The sequence below is a fragment of the Oncorhynchus gorbuscha genome, linkage group LG11 (genome assembly GCF_021184085.1).
Source record: "Oncorhynchus gorbuscha isolate QuinsamMale2020 ecotype Even-year linkage group LG11, OgorEven_v1.0, whole genome shotgun sequence".
Taxonomy (NCBI): Eukaryota; Metazoa; Chordata; class Actinopteri; order Salmoniformes; family Salmonidae; genus Oncorhynchus; species Oncorhynchus gorbuscha.
In genome coordinates, this window is record NC_060183.1 from 78665841 (window position 1) to 78688737 (window position 22897).

General features: G+C 45.1%; 1 protein-coding gene across 1 annotated transcript in view; it reads right to left on the reverse strand.

The window, feature by feature from the left end:
* The window catches only part of cdc42se2 (CDC42 small effector 2), a 75077-nt gene that overhangs the window by 39831 nt on the left and 12349 nt on the right, over positions 1-22897 (reverse strand). The window lies entirely within an intron of this gene.

Genomic DNA, 22897 nt, shown 5'->3' on the forward strand with positions numbered 1-22897 from the left:
AGGCTGTGTCCAAAGAGAAAAGGTGTTTAGTATCGGGGCGGCAGCTAGACTAGTGGTTAGAGCGTTGGGCCAATAACCGAAAGGTTGCTGGATCGAATCCCCAAGCTGACAAGGTAAAAAAAAAAATGTTGTTCTGCCCATGAACAAGGCAGTTAACCCACTGTTCTTAGGCCGTGTTTGTAAATAAGAATGTTCTTAACCTAGATACATTTAAAAAATGACCAATGACTGTTTACAGGACAGGATGGGTGAAAAGTGATGTGGTGGACACCTATGGAATCCTTAGAGGTCAATGGAAGTCAAGGAGTGAGATTTATTCAAGCTAGTTGGATCTCTCACCAAAGCCATACAGCAGGTTGCCGATGGGTAAAATACCCACTGGGCACAACCACTACCCGTCCTCGTCACGAAAACCTATCCTCGTCCTGACGACACAAAATAAGAGGTTTTGATCACATGGGGTCTTTTACATAAGCCCAGGGACAGAACTGAACAGAACCATTTCCCGATCAGATGTGTCTTATGTAACTATTTCAGGGAGGAGAAAGAACACTTGAAATACCATGTGGTCAGACTCAATTTTGGCGACTGTCTTTCAGTTGAAATAAATAAAAGAACCGAGGGCTAATCCTTTTCAAAGCGCCATGTAAGAGCATTACAACTCCATTTTGCATTACATGAGTCCAAGCCAGTGTTGGGATTGACCCTTTGTTTGCCAGCTCACAGCAACAGGGTTGATCAGGAACCAACATGGATGAACGTTGGTAAAAAGTTGTGTGTTTAAATCATAAAAAAGGGGAGAAATTTCACACTATGGATAGAGCAATGAAGTGTCTTACTTCAGAATTGCAAACATAAACATAAGGACTATTTTAGGAAAAGACCCCGTTAATTCATTGCATCGCTTCACCAAACTACTAAAGGGAACAATAGTTGGCCTTGTTTTGAGGCTGGCCCTCAATTCTTGTGTCCCTGGCTTTGTTGCCACGGCAGCAGCTGCCGGGCTGCATCTTCACTGGGACGGTGTTAGTGGGACACAAGGCCCAACAGAGAGGAAGGGGTGAGTGGGGCACAAGGCCCAACAGAGAGGAAGGGGTGAGTGAGACACAAGGCCCAACAGAGAGGAAGGGGTGAGTGAGACAAGGCCCAACAGAGAGGAAGGGGTGAGTGAGACACAAGGCCCAACAGAGAGGAAGGGGTGAGTGGGACACAAGGCCCAACAGAGAGGAAGGGGTGAGTGGGGCACAAGGCTCAACAGAGAGGAAGGGGTGAGTGAGACACAAGGCCCAACAGAGGGGAAGGGGTGAGTGGGACACAAGGCCCAACAGAGGGGAAGGGGTGAGTGGGACACAAGGCCCAACAGAGAGGAAGGGGTGAGTGGGACACAAGGCCCAACAGAGAGGAAGGGGTGAGTGGGACACAAGGCCCAACAGAGAGGAAGGGGTGAGTGGGACACAAGGCCCAACAGAGAGGAAGGGGTGAGTGGGGCACAAGGCTCAACAGAGAGGAAGGGGTGAGTGAGACACAAGGCCCAACAGAGGGGAAGGGGTGAGTGGGACACAAGGCCCAACAGAGGGGAAGGGGTGAGTGGGACACAAGGCCCAACAGAGAGGAAGGGGTGAGTGGGACACAAGGCCCAACAGAGATGAAGGGGTGAGTGGGACACAAGGCCCAACAAAATCAGGAGCGCTCCCCACTTCTGTCTTACAAACACACAGCGAAGTCCTCAAACAGTTCCTAGCACAAATGACTGCACATTACACACACATTACCTAACCATGCGTACGCATCCATGCAAACACATACGCATCATAAACACGTGCACACACAGCCGAGTAGTGGGAGCAAGGTGCAGTCCTACAATACATCTACACATGTTCAAACAACGGGGTGTGTTAAAGTAAGGTGGGACACAAGGTCTTTCAAGGACATGGTATTTCTTTTGACATGTCACAGGACAAGGGACATACGTTAAGGTCAACTGAATTGGCCAAAGAGTGAGTTAAGAAGCATCAGCTCCAGTCGAAATCAGAGCAGGGTTCGCCCACCGGACTTACAGCTTCCTCACTTGGCCCGGGGAGTAGAGAATCCTCTTATGTCATCCTCAAATTAAAAACACTGTAGCGATCCCAAACGTTGACGAGAACAAAGCAGAATCGACATGAAGAGAACTACACCGTTTTTTAAAAATCTACACCGTAAAACTATACCATGGTACACACCTTGACGGTGCAGTTGCTTTGTCGTTGTGGGACCATGAAACAGGGCAGTTCCAAGTGTTTGAGAAGTGTTCTGTTAGTGAAGAGGCAGTAATGTTACTGGGTGGAGTTGCAGGTTGTTATTATTAGAGTTGCAGGTTGTTATTATTGGAGTTGCAGGTTGTTATTATTGGAGTTGCAGGTTGTTATTATTGGAGTTGCAGGTTGTTATTATTGGAGTTGCAGGTTGTTATTATTGGAGTTGCAGGTTGTTATTATTGGAGTTGCGCCCTGTATCTCAGAAGAGTTCTAAATCACATTAAATTAGGCCTAACAATTATCCACATTGTGTTCGTAATGTGAGGTGGCCTAGCCCAACATTCCTGTAGATAATGGAATAACCAGCAAAATATATACTCAGCAGTAAATCAGCAGCAGTCTGACTAACACAGAACTGCAGATGTGACATGGCATTGACTTTGAATGATGTATTTACAGGGAATTCTATTGATTTGTGATGTGCTCGGCTACACCTCCAATTCTGCAGCAATAGCCTAAATGTGTGCTGGTTTCAGATGAAGTCTAAGCCTAACATTGCAGATAGCCTAAACAATGCCCTCTTCAGATTTTGATTGCATGCATATTTTGACAACAGCACCCCTTTTATTGCACCAACAAAATATCCTCTCCTCTATTGTTTTTAGTGCAAATTCAGATTTGCCAATACAACATTTCCCACAAGTCAGCTGAATACAGACAATGGAGGGCTTAAATTGACCATATGGTGCCACTAATCCACAGTAATCTTTTACAAAGACAACAAAACAAAAACAAAAAGTTGTGATAAGTCACTTTTACGTAACAGTTGGAATTGTCTGTGGAGATCGTGCCTTTGGAAGAATACCTGTGCTTCAAAGAAGTCTGCTAAGTGCGGGGGGCAGTTTGTAAATGTAGTCTAATCCTGATAGAAAACTATCCTCTCAATTTGAACAGAACAATTCTTATTCTAAAAAGGGACTTTTCTTACTTTTCTAACTGCCCAGAATTCAAAATACGACAGAGCAGACATAGGGCCTAGACAATACGGCAGAGCAGACATAGGGCCTAGACAATACGGCAGAGCAGACATAGGGCCTAGACAATACGGCAGAGCAGACATAGGGCCTAGACAATACGACAGAGCAGACATAGGGCCTAGACAATACGACAGAGCAGACATAGGGCCTAGACAATACGACAGAGCAGACATAGGGCCTAGACAATACGACAGAGCAGACATAGGGCCTAGACAATACGACAGAGCAGACATAGGGCCTAGACAATACGACAGAGCAGACATAGGGCCTAGACAATAGGGCCTAGACGACACAGAGCAGACATAGGGCCTAGACAATACGACCGAGCAGACATAGGGCCTAGACAATACGACCGAGCAGACATAGGGCCTAGACAATACGACAGAGCAGACATAGGGCCTAGACAATACGACAGAGCAGACATAGGGCCTAGACAAAGCGACAGAGCAGACATAGGGCCTAGACAAAGCGACAGAGCTGACAGGACCTGGACAATACAGCAGAGCAGACATAGGGCCTAGACAAAACCCTGAGCTAGAACTTTGACTGTACAAATCCACTCATTTCTCTCTATGGGTACACTGTGCTGCATCTGCTAGGATAAAGCACATCGACCTCCCTATGCTGAATGGGCACAAGCAATGCTAGCCTAGCAGTACAGTACGATTATACAGCCCCAAACAAAAGGGTTCCTGGCCATCTGCACTGCCCTCAATGGCATGCCTTTTTAGTCTCCCACCAAAACGCTTCCCCCTACTCTTCTCTTACTAGATTGTATTCTCTCTGGTTCATTTCCCTACCTTCTTCCTGGTTAGACTGATCTCCCTCCTTATTGGTGACGCTACCCCTTTTATCTCCTCTTTATCCCATGGGTACTTAGGATCAATTCCACTTCAACTGTGTGAATTTGGGATCAATTCCACTTCAACTGTGTGAATTTGTGAGCATCTCGCATTTACAATGAAGGGCAGATATTCAATTAATTAAGAGCTGCACATTAATTGGTGAATTGACGAAGGGACAACGAACCAGATATCAGTCCACAGTCTAGTCGTGGTAATGAGGGGAAGTTCATCAAATCAAATTTATTTATATAGCCCTTCGTACATCAGCTGATATCTCAAAGTGCTGTACAGAAACCCAGCCTAAAACCCCAAACAGCAAACAATGCAGGTGTAAGGCAATATACCAGTGGGACGGCAGGTAGCCTGGCGGTTAAGAACGTTGGGCCAGCAATCGAAAGGTCTCTGGTTCGAATCCCCAACTGCCGTTCTTCCCTTGAGCAAGGCAGTTCGCCAACAACAACTGTTCCCTGGGCACTGATTTGTGACGTGGATGCTCCTCCTTGATTCAGAGGTATCCCCTTTCCCTTACTATCGATGCATTTTTTAATTGATAGGAGGTGAAAAAGCCTTAAAAAAAGGATGCCGGATAAATAGGTAAAACATTTGGGTGAAAAAGGAAACTAATAAGTTCAAGTGATGAGTCACAATTCAAACCACAAGAACCAGTAGCACTAATAATAGCTAGAACATTCATTTGTCCTGATATCATTCCTCACCGTTTTCCTTCCCTTACGTTTTCTGAAAGCCTCGCCATACCAGCCTTATCTGCTCGTCATGGTATACAGGGTAAACATTGCGTGAGGATCGAACCCATTAATAACCCTAATGAGTTAGCTTACCTAAACAATTGTAAAATAACTTCCCTGGACCACCTATAGTACTGTAGGTGATGGATAAATAAGCCTAGTCCCGAACACTAAAACAAGCCTCATGTTACACATGGTGTATTGAATATGGACCACCTATAGTACTGTAGGTGATGGATAAATAAGCCTAGTCCCTAACACTAAAACAAGCCTCATGTTACACATGGTGTATTGAATATGGACCACCTATAGTACTGTAGGTGATGGATAAATAAGCCTAGTCCCGAACACTAAAACAAGCCTCATGTTACACATGGTGTATTGAATATGGACCATCCATAGGCAATGGAGCTGATCAAACAGGAGAGACATTTAAGTGACGCAGAAACCTTTTTCCAGGGTTTATGGGAGTTGTTCTGCAGGCATTACGCCGAGGAACAAGCAAGTCTTTCAGGAGAACCGAATCACAAGACAGCAGCACTGTCACGGCATCCGTCACACACACACACACGCACACGCACACGCACGCACGCACGCACTTTCTGTCCCAGATGGAATGGCTACGCGACTCTTACGTTGGGCCGAGGTAAACACTGTCCCGGTGTGTGTAGTCAGTGGTAGAGCAGGTCACTTGATCCAGTAGATAACCTCATCCTGAGACACACACACACACCACATGGAACACAGACCACGCCCTGGCTATGTGGTGTCATCTTCAGTCACTATGGTGCTGTCAGTAATACGAAACTTGGGTTTCAATTTCAATTCAATGTTTGTTAAAAGAGAACCTAACATACTGTCCTGAGTAAAGCCCTTCCTCTTATGAGTGGGGAGTATGTTAGCCTAAACATTGAGGCAAGCTAATTTTGCATTACCATTAATTGTATTTGCTAGACGTCGGTGTGCAAATACACAGCTTGCTTCCCTTGAAGCCAAAAGGTTCCTCATGTTGAATACATTGCAACCGGAGGACATGGCTCCCGGAGGAGATTGCTGCCGGAGGAGATCTAGGTCGCGGTGCCATGTAAGGATCCGACGGAGAGTTTGTAATCTGCCTTTACCATCAGTCCCAATAGCCAACGTGCAGTCATTGGATAAGAAAATAGACGAGCTACGATCATGTATATCCTACCAACGGGACATTAAAAACTGTAATATCTTGTGTTATATCTCACCAAGTCGTGGCTGAACAACAACATGAATAACATACAGCTGGCGGGTTTTATGATGCATCGGCAACATTGAACAGCCGCCAAAGGCTCTCTGCGTATATTTGTAAAAAGCTGGTGCATGAAATCTAATAGTAAGAAAGTCTCAAAGTTTTGCTCGCCGGAGCAAATGATAAGCTGTCGACCACACTAATTTACCAAGAGACTTTATCTATATTCTTCGTAGCGGTCTATTTATGCCACAAACGGATGCTGGCACTAATACCGCACTCAATGAACGGTATACGGACATAAGCAAACAGGAAAACGCTCATCCAGAGGCGGCGCTCCTAGTGGCCGGGGATTTTAATGCAGGGAAGCTTAAATCCATTTAACCTAATTTCTACCAGTATGTTAAATGTGCAACCAGAGGGGAACACCGCTCTCCCTCGCCTTCGCCTTCCATTTGGCAAATCTGACTATAATTATATCCTCCGGATTCCTGATTACAAGCAAACAGAAAGCAGGATCCACCAGTGACTCGGTCAATAAGAAGTAGTCAGATGAAGCAGATGTTTAGCTACAGGACTGTTTTTTGCTAGCCCAGACTGGAATATGTTCTGGGATTCTTCCGATGGCATTGAGGAGTACACGTTACTGGCTTCATCAATAAGCTCATCGATGACGTCGTACCCACAGTGACTGTACATACATACCCTAACCAGCAGGTACCCAAGTGTTATGAGTTGGGCCAGTAACCGAAAGGTTGCTGGATCGAATCCCCGAGCTGACAAGGTGAAAATCTGTAAATCTGCCCCTGAGCAAGGCAGTTAACCCCCTGTTCCTCGGTTATTATAGCCCCCCCCCCCCCACCTCTCTGATTCAGAGGGGTTGTGTTAAATGCAAAAGGCATGTCAGCCAAATGCATTCAGTTGTTCAACTGACTAGGTATCCCCCTTTCCCTTCCCCCAAACAGAAGCCATGGCTTACAGGCAACATCCGCACAACATCCAATCAGTCTTCATTTCTTTCCAGGAGACATGCAGACAAACCAATCTTCTGCAAGAGGTCAAATCAGTGGGTGGTGCAGAAAGTGTATGAGAGGCATGTCCACCTGGCTGTGTAGTGCAGAAAGGACCAGACGGTTGACTACAAGGAGCCAGAGTCTCAGCCCCCTCAAACAAAACATCCCTGCCAACACCGCCACAACCTGCTAAACCATATGCCATTACCCAAGAGAGGTTCACCAGCTGAAGAACATTCTGGAACATGCCTGGAACATTTAACAAACAACATCCTTATTAAGTTAGACTGTAGAAGTATACTATAGAACACCTAGTATGCTCACAACTGCATTGTGGTCTAGATATTACTAGCTGTAGTACATATGTATATAATTGAGTTTTATATATTTTATTAATCACAAGTGTAATGACAGGTGACTAAAGGATTCCCTCTGCATCAGAAACCAATAGTGTTGACTTCAACTTCTTGATAAACTCATTGCGATATTCATCAAATGTTATTTGGATAAATTAGCTTCAGTCTTATTGCTAAATCAAAATATGCAGGTTTTAATAAAAACATGAGTCTGTCAATATAACATACACGTAGACAAGGCTTGTATTCTAGACAAGGTTTATTTGCTCTGGAGACTGAAGTGAGTTTACACAGCGGTATACAGGAACAGTTATGGCAATGCATGACATATATACAGCAGAAGAAAAATATACTACTAACGACTATAATAAATAGTACAGTCCTGCAAAAGGAATACTTGCACATGGTGTGTTTGGGTAGTGCAGTGAGGTATTCTGAGGCACTTTAACACAATGGGAAAGTGTTATGGGACAGTATTGCCTGTGAAGCAGTATTGCCTGTGAAGCAGTATCTAAGCCATATTGTCTGTGAAGCAGTAGTCTGTGAAGCAGTATTGTCTGTGAAGCAGTATTGCCTGTGAAGCAGTATTGCCTGTGAAGCAGTATTGCCTGTGAAGCAGTATCTAAGCCGTATTGTCTGTGAAGCAGTAGTCTGTGAAGTAGTATCTAAGCCGTATTGTCTGTGAAAGAAATGGGCAATGGTTGTGTCTGTATTCCTACTGTAGCAGCAGGCTGTAGAATGAGACATCTCACAGACGCTAGCTAGCTAACACACGGGTATACAAACGCCAAGACTAATATGAGGTCATCAAGCCAGTAATTGCTTTTTTCTTTTATTCTCCTCCATCAAAAACATGTCCCTAGTTTTGCTCCTAATGAGAGGCAACGAGGTTAAACTGGGCTAATTAGCCAACTATAAATGTTACACTACAGTACATTACAGCAAACACAGCTAGCTAGCTAGCTAGCTAAACTTGTCGTGGTGCTAGCAAGCCCTGTTATGGCCTAATCTATCACCAAATTGTACTGTACAACACCGCCTCGTGTAAAAAGAGAGTTTATATTGCTAGCTAGCTACCGACAGCAAAACAACTTACTCATTTGTCATTGACCATCCAGAGTCCTGGTCCAGCTGGTCTAGGCCGCCGCAGCTACTCGCTGGTCTAGGCCGCCGCAGCTACTCGCTGGTCTAGGCCGCCGCAGCTACTCGCTGGTCTAGGCCGCCGCAGCTACTCGCTGGTCTAGGCCGCCGCAGCTACTCGCTGGTCTAGGCTGCCGCAGCTACTCGCTGGTCTCGCAATTTGTCTCAACTCTAACTGCTACTCATGGAACAATGGAGGCCTAGACAAATAATCTCGACTCTAAAGAATAATCTCAGCTAAAGACCAACACATACAAATAAACAACCTATATAGCCCAACATATACATACAAAGTATGTACTGTAAATATACACTTTGTGTATAAAACATCAAGAACACCATCCTAATATTGAGTTGCACCCCCCCTATTTTGCCCTCAGAACAGCCTCAATTCATCGGTGCATGGACTCTACAATGTGTCGAAAGCGTTCCACAGGGATGCTGGTCCATGTTGACTCCAATGCTTCCTACAGTTGCGTCGAGTTGGCTGGATGTCCTCCTCCCCTTCATCTACACTGATTAAATCCTCTTCAACAAGTAACATCATAAAGGGATCAAAGCTTTTCATCTTGATTCACCTGGTCAGTCCATGTCATGGAAAGAGCAAGTGTCCTTAATGTTTTGTATACACAGTGGAAGTTTGTGGCGTTTCAGATTAGAGAGAGCGACTTTAGATTCTTATGAGCATGGCCTTATTTCTATTGCAGCATATTGGATGACTGTCATTCATATTCCATTAACCCAGCTCAATGTAACTTCAATAGGTTTAGGCTACTACATGATAGTAAACTGTTCCCTATATCCATCATGAGGTTGTTACACCCTAGCCAATGAATTAAAGTTTACAACGTAGGTGCACATGTAACAGTTAAACTTTATGTCCGTCCCCTCGCCCATACCCGGGCGCGAACCAGGGATCCTCTGCACACATCAACAACTATTTAGCGCACACCGCTAACTAAGCTAGCCGTTTCACATCCGTTACACACAGGTCGAGAGAAATTTGAGTAACCAAGGTCAAAACACTTTTCAACTGAATCAACGGAATGAATACACTCCTGATCATTTTACATTTACATTTAAGTCATTTAGCAGACGCTCTTATCCAGAGCGACTTACAAATTGGTGCATTCACCTTATGACATCCAGTGGAACAGCCACTTTACAATAGTGCATCTAAATATTTTAAGGGGGGGGGGGTGAGAAGGATTACTTTATCCTATCCTAGGTATTCCTTAAAGAGGTGGGTTTCAGGTGTCTCCGCTGTCCTGGCGTCGTGAGGGAGTTTGTTCCACCATTGGGGAGCCAGAGCAGCGAACAGTTTTGACTGGGCTGAGCGGGAACTGTACTTCCTCAGTGGTAGGGAGGCGAGCAGGCCAGAGGTGGATGAACGCAGTGCCCTTATTTGGGTGTAGGGGCTGATCAGAGCCTGGAGGTACTGAGGTGCCGTTCCCCTCACAGCTCCGTAGGCAAGCACCATGGTCTTGTAGCGGATGCGAGCTTCAACTGGAAGCCAGTGGAGAGAGCGGAGTGACGTGAGAGAACTTGGGAAGGTTGAACACTAGACGGGCTGCGGCGTTCTGGATGAGTTGTAGGGGTTTAATGGCACAGGCAGGGAGCCCAGCCAACAGCGAGTTGCAGTAATCCAGACGGGAGATGAGAAGTGCCTGGATTAGGACCTGCGCCGCTTCCTGTGTGAGGCAGGGTCGTACTCTGCGGATGTTGTAGAGCATGAACCTACAGGAACGGGCCACCGCCTTGATGTTAGTTGAGAACGACAGGGTGTTGTCCAGGATCACGCCAAGGTTCTTAGCGCTCTGGGAGGAGGACACAATGGAGTTGTCAACCGTGATGGCGAGATCATGGAACGGGCAGTCCTTCCCCGGGAGGAAGAGCAGCTCCGTCTTGCCGAGGTTCAGCTTGAGGTGGTGATCCGTCATCCACACTGATATGTCTGCCAGACATGCAGAGATGCGATTCGCCACCTGGTCATCAGAAGGGGGAAAGGAGAAGATTAATTGTGTGTCGTCTGCATAGCAATGATAGGAGAGACCATGTGAGGTTATGACAGAGCCAAGTGACTTGGTGTATAGCGAGAATAGGAGAGGGCCTAGAACAGAGCCCTGGGGGACACCAGTGGTGAGAGCGCGTGGTGAGGAGACAGATTCTCGCCACGCCACCTGGTAGGAGCGACCTGTCAGGTAGGACGCAATCCAAGCGTGGGCCGCGCCGGAGATGCCCAACTCGGAGAGGGTGGAGAGGAGGATCTGATGGTTCACAGTATCGAAGGCAGCCGATAGGTCTAGAAGGATGAGAGCAGAGGAGAGAGAGTTAGCTTTAGCGGTGCGGAGCGCCTCCGTGATACAGAGAAGAGCAGTCTCAGTTGAATGACTAGTCTTGAAACCTGACTGATTTGGATCAAGAAGGTCATTCTGAGAGAGATAGCGGGAGAGCTGACCAAGGACGGCACGTTCAAGAGTTTTGGAGAGAAAAGAAAGGGATACTGGTCTGTAGTTATTGACATCGGAGGGATCGAGTGTAGGTTTTTTCAGAAGGGGTGCAACTCTCGCTCTCTTGAAGACGGAAGGGACGTAGCCAGCGGTCAGGGATAAGTTGATGAGCGAGGTGAGGTAAGGGAGAAGGTCTCCGGAAATGGTCTGGAGAAGAGAGGAGGGGATAGGGTCGAGCGGGCAGGTTGTTTGGTGGCCAGCCAAATCACTCGCACACAGTTCACTTTCATAGCAGGCACATAAACAGCACGATCACTTTTCTCGTTGTATAATTCCTTCGCTCACCTTTTCCCTTCACCTGAGGATCTCAATGCCAAACAGCTGTCTGTGACCAGGTGAAAAATAAACATTGCCAAAACCTTTATACCATAAAACGCTAACCGATACACACAGACTACATCGTTGTCACCATATCAGCTTACATCATATTCAACATAGCAACTAGAACTAACGCGTTAGTAAATCCACTACAACCACGCAGTAGTGTAAAGCAAGCAGTTTAGTGGTTACACCGGCAGGCCCCAGTGGCAATAAATTCATCAAACCAAAAGCTTACCTTGACTAAAGCTATCCAACATGGGAGCTCTTCCAACTCGCTAATATAGCAACCATCTCTGTTGGATAGCCATAGACAGCTAGCTAACATAGCATCCATCTCTGTTGGATAGCCATAGCCAACTCGCTAATATAGCAACCCTCTCTGTTTGAGCCGGGTGTTTGAGTAGGCTAAACTAGCTAGCTACATTCACTAGTTAAGTAAGCAAAAGTTAAGAAAATAAACAACTCTCCCTCTCGCTTTTTCATGTCTGAAGAAATTAATTTGTTCAAAACTGTTCAACTACTCACCACATTTTATGCACTGTTGCTGACGCATTCAGTACTAGATTCATTCTCTGTTCCTTTTATTGGGTGGACAACATGCCAGTTCATGCTGCAAGAGCTGATCGGTTGGAAGACACCCTCCGGAAATCGTCATCATTACTGTGCAAGTCTATGGAACGGGGTGAGAACCATGAGACTCCTAGGTTTTGTATTGAAGTCAATATACCCAGAGGAGGACGGAAACTAGCTGTCCTCCAGCTACACCACGGCACCATCGACAGTGTATTCGGAAAGTATTCAGACCACTTGACTTTTTTAACATTTTGTTACGTTACAGCCTTATTCTAAAATGCATTTTAAAAATGTAATGTTAGGCCTCCCGGGTGGCGCAGTGGTTAAGGGCGCTGTACTGCAGCGCCAGCTGTGCCACCAGAGACTCTGGGTTCGCGCCCAGGCTCTGTCATAATGGAGGTCCGTGGGACGACGCACAATTGGCCTAGCGTTGTCCGGGTTAGGGAGGGTTTGGCCGGTAGGGAAATCCTTGTCTCATCGCGCACCAGCGACTCCTGTGGCGGGCCAGTCCCACTCAAGGAGACTTGTCCCGAAGCCTGTGTCCTGTGTTCTCTTGGTTATGTGCTTAGAGTCATTTCCTGTTGAAAGGTGAACCTTCGCCCCAGTCTGAGGCCTTGAGCAGTCTGGAGCAGGCTTTCCATCAAGGATCTCTGCACTTTGCCATGTTCATCTTTGCCTCGTTCCTGACCAGTCTCCCAGTCCATGCCGCTGAAATACATCCCCATGATGCTGCCACCACCATGCTTCACCGTAGGGATGGTGCCAGGTTTCCTCCAGACGTGACGTTTGGCATTCAGGCCAAATGGTTCAATCTTTGTTTCATCTGACCAGAGAATCTTGTTTCTCATGGTCTGAGAATCCTTTAGGTGCCTTTTGGCAAACTCCAAGTGCTTTTCACTGAGGAGTGGCTTCAGCCTGGACAAGCTCCCATAAAGGCCTGATTGGTGGAGTGCTGCAGAGATGGGTTGTCCTTCTGGAAGGTTCTCTCATCTCAACAGAGGAACTATGGAGCTCTGTCAGAGTGACCATTGGGTTATTTGTCCCCACACTGACCAAGGTCCTTCTCCCCCGATTGCTCAGTTAGGCCGGCAGCCAGCTCTAGTTTGAGTCTTGGTGGTTCCAAACACGAGGCCACTATTGGCGACCTTCAATGCTGCAGACATTTTTTTTTGGTACTCTTCCCCAGATCTGTGCCTTAACACAATCCTGTCTCGGAGCTCTACAGACAATTGCTTCGACCACTTGGCTTTGTTTTTGCTCTGACATGCACGGTCACAACTGTGGGACCTTATATAGAAAGATTTCCAAATCATGTCCAATCAATTGAATTTACCACAGGTGGACTCCAATCAAGTTGTAGAAACATCAAGGATGATCAATGGAAACAGGATGCACCGGAGGTCAATTTCATGTCTCATAGCAAAGTGTCTGAATACTAAAAATCTGTTCTCGTTTTGTCATGAGTTGTGTGTAGATTGATGAGTAAAACTTTTTTTAAATCTGTTTTATAATAAGGCTGCAATGTAACAGAATGTGGAAAAAGTCAACGGGTCTGAACACTTTCAGAATGCACTGTATTGCACACACATACATATTTGCTTTCCTTGTTTTCAGACCCACAGGGAGGAATAGGTATGGGGAAGGTTCTCTCTGGTCACCTGGAGGGACAGATGTAAAATCATCCTCGGCTGACAACCAACCTGTGTTGCTAGGCGGCGTGGAGATGATGTGGGTTGGGGGGAAAAGTGCCTTTGACGTGGGAAGTGTGAAGGGAGGGCTTCTTCAACTGGATTCAAAGCTAATGGAGAATGTGAGCATGCACACAATGGTCCATTGTTTGTAATAAACCATGACAACCAAAGTTGACTTTTTCCCCCTTATAGTTTGTGTCAACTGACTGACAACTCCTAAGGCAGTTGGGTCAGATGATTTGAGGAAAGGCAAGAACAAGACGTGATCTCAAGTCTCCTAAGCCTCATGGTTGTTGGGTTACTGTCGGGTTGGGTTACTGTCCTGTTTAACAAGAGTTGCTTACATCTATCTGTCAATGAAGACATCAATCGAGACATACGCAAATACATAGCACCATTATATGTCTACGTTACAATTAACAGATAACTGCATTTTCCGCAATCACGTGATGCTGCAAGAGAAGCAGTACTCGGAAAAGCGTAATGCTTTAATAACAAGTCTATCGTAACCATTTCCATAATAACTAATTTGACCATAATGACTTCAGAATCCCAAGGTTGATGCTACTACTACTAATAAAATGGGGATTTTGTGTGTAGAAACCAGGATCCTCAAAGTAGACTATTTTCTGGATTTTTTCTTCTCATTTTGTCTGTCATAGTTGAAGTGTACCTATGGTGAAAATTACAGGCCTCTCATCTTTTTAAGTGGGAGAACTTGCACAATTGGTGGCTGACTAAAAACATTTTTGCCCCACTGTATTTCAGCGTAATGGGTGCATCATCAACCCGTTTATCTCTGTTATCTCTGCTGCAGCTTACGAGTCAGCTTTCCTTAGTTATTGATCGGGTGCTCTACAGCATAGCAGCACGCAGACAATGCATTATGTAACAGAGAGCCCTGCAAGGTTCTCAGTTTCACACAGAACTGACAGTCAGTAAGTATTACAGCCAGAAGAGGACTGGCCACCCCTTGGAGCCTGGTTCCTCTCTAGGTTTCTTTCTCAAGTTCCTGCCTTCTAGGGAGTTTACCCTAGCCACATTGCTTGTTCTTTAGGGTTTTAGGCTGGGTATCTGTATAGCACTTTGTGACAACTGCTGATTTAAAAAAGGCTTTATAAAATAAATAGTTTGGTAAATTAACGATCAGTTAGGGTCAAGGATCTGTTTGATCTATTTAATAACATCTGCTTATGTTGCCAAGTCTCATAGCGTAGCTGGCCTTCCCCTTTTTCATTTGACTGATGGTTAGCAGTTAAAAAGAGTGGGTTCTGACTAGTGGTCACAAGGAAATTCAAAAGTACTCTCAATAGACGACAGCTCAACTAAATTGTGGAACTAGAGATTACCTACGGAACCAGTATGAGGTAACAAGTAGCCTAAGTCTAGGTCTCTGGGGGATTTAGCTTGAGAAATGGAGATTCCATTTTGACCACAGAAATGTTGAATCTCATAATCAGAAAACCCCCCCCAAAAAAGGTCTGAGCAAGGAGATTAATCGAGCCCTCATTTTGGGTCTGGGCTGGGTTCCAAAATTATAACTAGACCCACAGCATTAAACCCTTTACTTACAGTTAAAATGTTCACAGCAGAGTATGAAATTCGAGCTAGCAGGATGATTGGGTTCCTTCTTGCCAGACAGTAAATGGATCAAGAGGCAGGATTTTGCGATTAGTCTCAAACGGATCACACCGATATCCCTCCGGGTATTTTCATTAAAAACCTGTTTCAACTATCTGCAGATTCAGCTCGCCTGTCCTCAAAGACAGACCTTCATTAAGTGAAGAATGCACCACCACCATGGCAACAAGAGGCAGGAGATAATTGCTGTGTCTTTAGCTGTTTGTTCTAGTGAAGGGAGTGACCGGAGAGGTCATCTCTATTCCAGATTTTCTGGCTTTTAATCCAAACCTATATATGTGGCATGCTGGATGCCTCCGACAAGGAAACTTGGAACATCAATATTGTTTGACACACTTCACACACACACACGTGGCCACCCCTTTAAATAAGAGGATTCAGCTATTTCAGCCACACGCACTCCTGACAGGTATAAAAATCGAGCACGCAGCCATGCAATCTCCATAGACAAACATTGGCAGTAGAATGGCTTTACAGAAGAGCTCAGTGACTTTCAACGTAGAGCTGTCATGCCACTTTTCCAACAAGTCAGTTCATAAAATGTCTGCCTTGCTAGAGCTGACCCCGGTCAACTGTAAGTGCTGTAATTGTGAAGTGGAAACATCTAGGAGCAACAACGGATCAGCATGTAATAGTCTGTCCTCGGTTGCAACACCAAAGTACCTCTGGAAGCAACGTCAGCACAATAACTGTTCGTCGGGAGCTTCATGAAGTCTCGGTCTAGCATAACCGCTATCGATACTGATATAAGAGACAATACTGTGCAGCTGTATTCATCAACCTGTCCAAGCCTTTCGACTCGGTCAATCACCACATTCTTATCGGCAGACTCAACAGCCTTGGTTTCTCAAATGACTGCCTCGCCTGGTTCTCAAACTACTTCTCAGACAGAGTTCAGTGTATCAAGTCGGAGGGCCTGTTGTCCGTACCTCTGGCAGTCTCTATGGGGGTGCCACAGGGTTCAATTCTCGGGCCGACTCTTGCTGTTGGTGATTCTCTGATCCACCTCTACACAGACGACACCATTCTGTATACTTCTGGCCTCTTTGGACACTTAACTAACCTCCAGACGAGCTTCAAATCCATAAAACTTTCCTTCCGTGGCCTCCAACTGCTCTTAAATGCAAGTAAAACTAAATGCATGCTCTTCAACCGATCGCTGCCTGCACCTGCTCGCCTGTCCAGCATCACTACTCTGGACGGTTCTAACATAGAATATGTGGACAACTACAAATACATAGGTGTCTGGCTGTAAACTCTCCTTCCAGACTCACATTAAGCATCTCCAACCCAAAATTAAATGTAGAATCAGCTTCCTATTTTGCAACAAAGCATCCTTTATTAATGCTGCCAAACATACCCTCGTAAAACTGACTATGCTACCGATCCGACTTTGGCGATGTCATTTACAAAATAGCCTCCAACAATCTACTCAACAAATTGGATGCAGTCTATCACAGTGCCATTCGTTTTGTCACCAAAGCCCCATATACTACCCACCACTGCAACCTACCTGTATGCTCTCGTTGGCTGGCCCTCGCTTCATATTCGTCGCCAAACCCACTGGCTCCAGGTCATCTATAAGTCTTTGCTAGGTAACGCCCCGCCTCATCTCAGCTCACTGGTCTCCATAGCAGCACCCACCCGTAGCACACACTCCAGCAGGTATATCTCACTGGTCATCCCCAAAGCCAATTCCTCTTTGGGAGCCTTTCCTTCCAGTTCTCTGCTGCCAATAACTGGAACAAACTGCAGAAATCACTGAAGCTGGAGACTCATATCTCCCTCACTAACTTTAAGCAACAGCTATCAAAGCAGCTCACAGATCACTGCACCTGTACATAGCCCATCCAAATAGTCCATCCAACTACCTCATCCCCATACTGTTATTTATTTATTTTGCTCTTTTGTACCCCAGTATGTCTACTTGCACATTCATCTTCTGTACATCTAATCACTCCAGTGTTTAATTGCTATGTTGTAATTATTTTGCCACTATGGCCTATTTTTTGCCTTACCTCCCTTATCCTACCTCATTTGCACACACTGTATATAGACTTTTTATATTGTATTATTGACTCGGTTTATTCTATGTGTAACTCTGTTGTTGTTTGTGTCGCACTGCTTTGCTTTATCTTGGCCAGGTCGCAACTTGTTCTCAACTTGTTCTCAACTAGCCTACCTGGTTAAATAAAAGGTGAAATAAAATTGAAAAAATGAAATGGGTTTCCATGGCCGAGCAGCTTCACACAAGCCTAATATCACCATGCGCAATGCCAACCGTCGGCTGGAGTTGTAAAAGCCGCCACCATTAGACTCTGGCACACTTGAAACGCTTTCTCTGGAGAGTTTTAACGCTGATTACGAGCCAGGCCTAACCGCCCAACATCAGTGCCCGACCTCACTAATGCTTGTGGCTAAATGGAAGCAAGTTCCCGCAGTAATGTCGCAACATCTAGTGGAATGTCTTCCCAGAAGAGAGGAGGCTGTTATAGCAGTAAAGGAGGGACCAGCTCCAAATTAAAAACACCTGCGATTTTGGAATGAGATATTCGACAAGCAGGTGTCTACATGCAAAAGTATGTTGTGTATTTCTCACTGTTGTGGACGAGGGCCTCAGCTAGCAAAATACTTTAGTCTAAACATGCACCAATTTTGAAGGATTGTAGTGAACATGGTTGGAATGAAGAGTCAATAAAATGGATTCTTAATACTGTTTAAGACCATTCAATGGGGTCATCTTAGGGTCAAATAAGCTCCCTAGTCACAACAAACTAACATTTTGTATGGTCTAATAAGTGTACGTCACATTAGTTAGGCTAAGAGTATCCTGCCCATTGTTCTTCACAATGACAGGAAGTACAAACAATAGATTCGGTGGGCTTTAAAAATAAAAATAACAGTTTTACAGTACTGTGGTCTTGAGGGAGGGTTTCTCTAACGTGCAGGCTTCTTGATCATGTTTATGGAAGTTCTCTCCTGCTCTCACAATGGAACTGTGATGCAGTGCGACCGAGCAAATTTCTCCGGTCAAATTTGGTCACAGTTGTCAGTGCAAGATTAGAGTAGCTACTTCAATCACAAGTTAAATAATGTCCGTAATACCGAATGTTAAATTCCAATTAAAATCACATGGTGATCCGAGTAGTCCGACAAAGGATAAAAGTGGTGTAACCGAAGCCAGAAACTCCTAGACATATCTAATTCTATGGCGCCATATTTAGTTCCTACAGTATCCACTGTCCAGGTCTTATTTTTTATTGGCAGATGGAGTTGTAACTCGGTTGATTGGCATCGCACAGAGTACGTAATGCTCTGGGTGTTTTTTTAAAAGGCCCAGTGACAAGCGTGCGCTCCAGATGTGTGTTAACCCCTTTGGCTTCAGTCTCAGGACAGTGATAACACAGACTAATGAATAGTCATGGGGAAAACTCACAGCTCGAGCACACAGCGAGTGTAGACATATGTTGTTAATGTCCGATTGCACATTTCCATTACATCTATACTGTGTTGTCTGGTGGTTAAGTGAAGCCCTGGAATAGATCTGCAGTGAACATATTCAGTTCAACACGACTGTGATGAAACAAGACGTGTTGGCAAAGAATGGGACAGCCTGAAAACCCCCATTAAAATCCTCGCTGTTAAACCACTCAAACATGGGAGTAGCGGAGCATCGAACGAGTGTTGGTTGGCCTGGAACCATGAGCATCCAACGAGTGTTGGTTGGCCTGGAACCATGAGCATCCAACGAGTGTTGGTTGGCCTGGAACCATGAGCATCCAACAAGTGTTGGTTGGCCTGGAACCATGAGCATCCAACGAGTGTTGGTTGGCCTGGAACCATGAGCATCGAACGAGTGTTGGTTGGCCTGGAACCATGAGCATCGAACGAGTGTTGGTTGGCCTGGAACCATGAGCATCCAACGAGTGTTGGTTGGCCTGGAACCATGAGCATCCAACGAGTGTTGGTTGGCCTGGAACCATGAGCATGAGCATGGCCTGGAACCATGAGTATTGGTTGGCCTGGAACCATGAGCATCGAACGAGTGTTGGTTGGCCTGGAACCATGAGCATCGAACGAGTGTTGGTTGGCCTGGAACCATGAGCATCCAACGAGTGTTGGTTGGCCTGGAACCATGAGCATCCAACGAGTGTTGGTTGGCCTGGAACCATGAGCATCGAACGAGTGTTGGTTGGCCTGGAACCATGAGCATCCAACGAGTGTTGGTTGGCCTGGAACCATGAGCATCCAACGAGTGTTGGTTGGCCTGGAACCATGTAAAAAGGGTATATACAGTGGCAAGAAAACGTATGTGAACCCTTTGGAATTACCTGGATTTCTGCATAAATGTGTCAAATTAGATCTTCATCCAAGTCACAACAACAGACAAACACAGTGTGCTTAAACAAACAACACAAATGACTTAATTTAAAAAAAATACCTTTAATTTACTAGGCAAGTCAGTTAAGAACAAATTCTTATTTTCAATGACGGCCTACGAACAGTGGGTTAACTGCCTGTTAAGGAGCAGAACGACAGATTTGTACCTTGTCAGCTCGGGGATTCGAACTTGCAACCTTTTGGTTACTAGTCCAACGCTCTAACCACTAGGCTACCCTGCCGCCCCAGGGTAGTTTCAGGTCTATATCGAATACTTCATTTAAAAATTCACAGTGTAGGTTGGAAAAAGTATGTGAACCCCTAGGCTAATGACTTTTCCAAAAGCTAATTGGAGTCAGGAGTCAGCTAACCTGGAGTCCAATCAACGGGAGGAGAATGGAGAGGTTGATTACAGCTGCCTTGCCCTATAAAAATAAAAAAACTCACAAAATTTGAGTTTGCTTTTCACAAGAAGCATTGCCTGACGTGAACCATGCATCGAACAAAGAGATCTCAGAAGACCTAAGATTAAGAATTGTTGACTTGCATAAAGCTGGAAAAGGTTACAAAGCTATTTCTAAAGGCCTTGATGTTCATGCGTCCACAGTAAGACAAATGGTCTCTAAATGGAGAAAGTGCTGGCACTGTTGCTACTCTCCCGAGAGGCCGTTTTCTGCGCTGTGCTCTTGCAGTTTGCTCAATGAGGTTAAGAAGAATCCTAGTGTGTCAGCTAAAGACTTACAGAAATCTCTGGAACATGTTAACATCTCTGTTGATGAGTCTACGATACACAAAACAAGAATGGTGTACATGGGAGGACACCATGGAAGAAGCCGGACAGATGAAACTACAGCTGAGTTGTTTGGAAACACACAGCACAACCGGTATGTGTGGAGGAAAAAAAGGCACAGCACACCAACATCAAAACCTCATCCCACACTGTAAAGTATGGTGGAGGGAGCATCATGGTTTGGGGCTGTTTTGCTGCCTCAGGGCCTGGACAGCTTGCCATCGATGGAAAAATAAACTCAAGTTTATCAATACATTTTGCGGGAGAATGTAAGGCTATCTGTCCGCCAATTGAAGTTCAACAGAAGTTGGGTGATGCAACAGGACAACGACCCAAAACACAGAAGTAAATAAACAGAATGGCTTCAACAGAAGAAAATACACCTTCTGGAGTGGCCAAGTCAGAGTCGTGACCTCAACCCGATTGAGATGCTGTGGCATGACCTCAAGAGAGAAGTTCACACCAGACATCAAGAAAACTTCTGAGCCGAAACAGCTTCGTAATGTGGAATAGTCCAAAAATTCCTCCTGACTGTTGTGCAGGTCTGATCCGCAACTACATAAAACATTTGGTTGAGGTTATTGCTGCCAAAGGACAGTCAACCAGTTATTACATTAAAGGGTTCACATATTTTTTCCAACCTGCATTGTGAATGTTTCCACGGTGTGTTCAATAAAGACATGAAAACACATTGTTTGTGTGTTATTAGTTTAAGCAGACGGTTTTGTCTATGGTTGTGACCTAGATGAAGATCAGAGCTAATTTTATGACCAATTTATGCAGAAATCCAGGTAATTCCAAAGGGTTCACATACTTCTTCTTGCCTCTGTCTATCTACGGTACATTCTTCCTGTTCACATTGTAAATTACATAAAAAGGTTACAATTCAACACATGAGCCCCAAGGGACAATTATACTTGGAATCTATGACTGATAGCCTTTTACAGAGGGAAGGGTCTTAACATTGGAGGATTTCCTAAAAAGAAACATATGGGTGCTAGATTAGATTAGAGGGTTACTGAGCATCCTGCAGTGTTGACTACAAACACACTGCTTAGCAGTACAATGCTCTCAGGGGAAAATGTAAGCCTACACTGTGTGCGCGCGTGTTGGAATAACAAAAACCTCAAGATGAACAAGGTAAAACTAGAGGTAGGGCCTGGATGACTTAAAAAGGGTCTTCATGATTTATGGATTAATATGAATTAGAAACTGGGTGGTTCGAGCAACGAATGTTGATTGGCATTAGTGGTATGTAAGACTGTATACTACGGATATGACAAAACATTTATTTTTAGTGCTCTAATTACAATGGTAACCAGTTTATAATAGCTGTAAAGGCACTTTGGGGTGGGGGGGGGGTTGTGGTATATGGTCAACATACCACAGCTAAGGGCTATATCCAGGCACTCAGCGTTGCGTTAAGAACAGCTCTTAGCCGTGGTACATTACATGGACAAAATATGTGGAGATCTGCTCGTCAAACATTCTCATTCCAAAATCATAGGTGTTAATATGGACTTGGTCCCCCCTTCGCTGCGATAACAGCCTCCACTCTTCTGGGAAGGCTTTCTACTAGAAGTTGGAACATTGCTGAGGGGACTTGCTTCCATTCAGCCACAAGAGTATTAGTGAGGTCGGGCACCAATGTTGGGCGATTAGGCCTGGCTCGCAGTCGGTGTTCCAATTCATCCCAAAGGTGTTCAATGGGGTTGAGGTCAGGCCAGTCAAGTTCTTCCACACCAATCGACAAACCATTTCTGTATGGACCGCGCTCTGTGCACGGTCATGCTGAAACAGGAAATGGCACTCCCCAGACTGTTGCCACAAAGTCAGAAGCACAGAATTGTCTAGAATGTCATTGTATGCTGTAGCGTAAATATTTTCCAAGCCCGAACCATGAAAAACAGCCACGTGTGTATATGCTCCTAAAAACCAATGAGATGGGTAGCCAGGCGCTAAAATAGAACTTGGTTCTAAGTGTGTAACATACAATCTCCTCATTGGGTTTTAGGAGCATATACCCACAAGGGTGATTGAAAGATGATGTGAGGGTCACACTCCAGTCGGTAGTGGTAGTGCATCTTAAAGTTGGTTGCCAACCGCCATATAAAGTCCAACAATGTTTATATCCCAGGACAAATTAGCTAGCAACAGCAAGCTAGCTAGCTAAATTGCCATAAATGTTTAATGCTTTTTGACCTGTGACCAAATTAATATAGTTGGTTCAGAGTTTGCGATGATATTTCAACCTGCGTGTCCTTATCACGTCTGGTGTGGGTGGACAATATCAACGTGCGGTCTGGTCAGCATGTTAGGCTTGTGTGCGTCCATGGAAATCCATTTCATGAAGCTCCAGACGAACAGTTATTGTGCTGACGTTGCTTTCAGAGGAAGT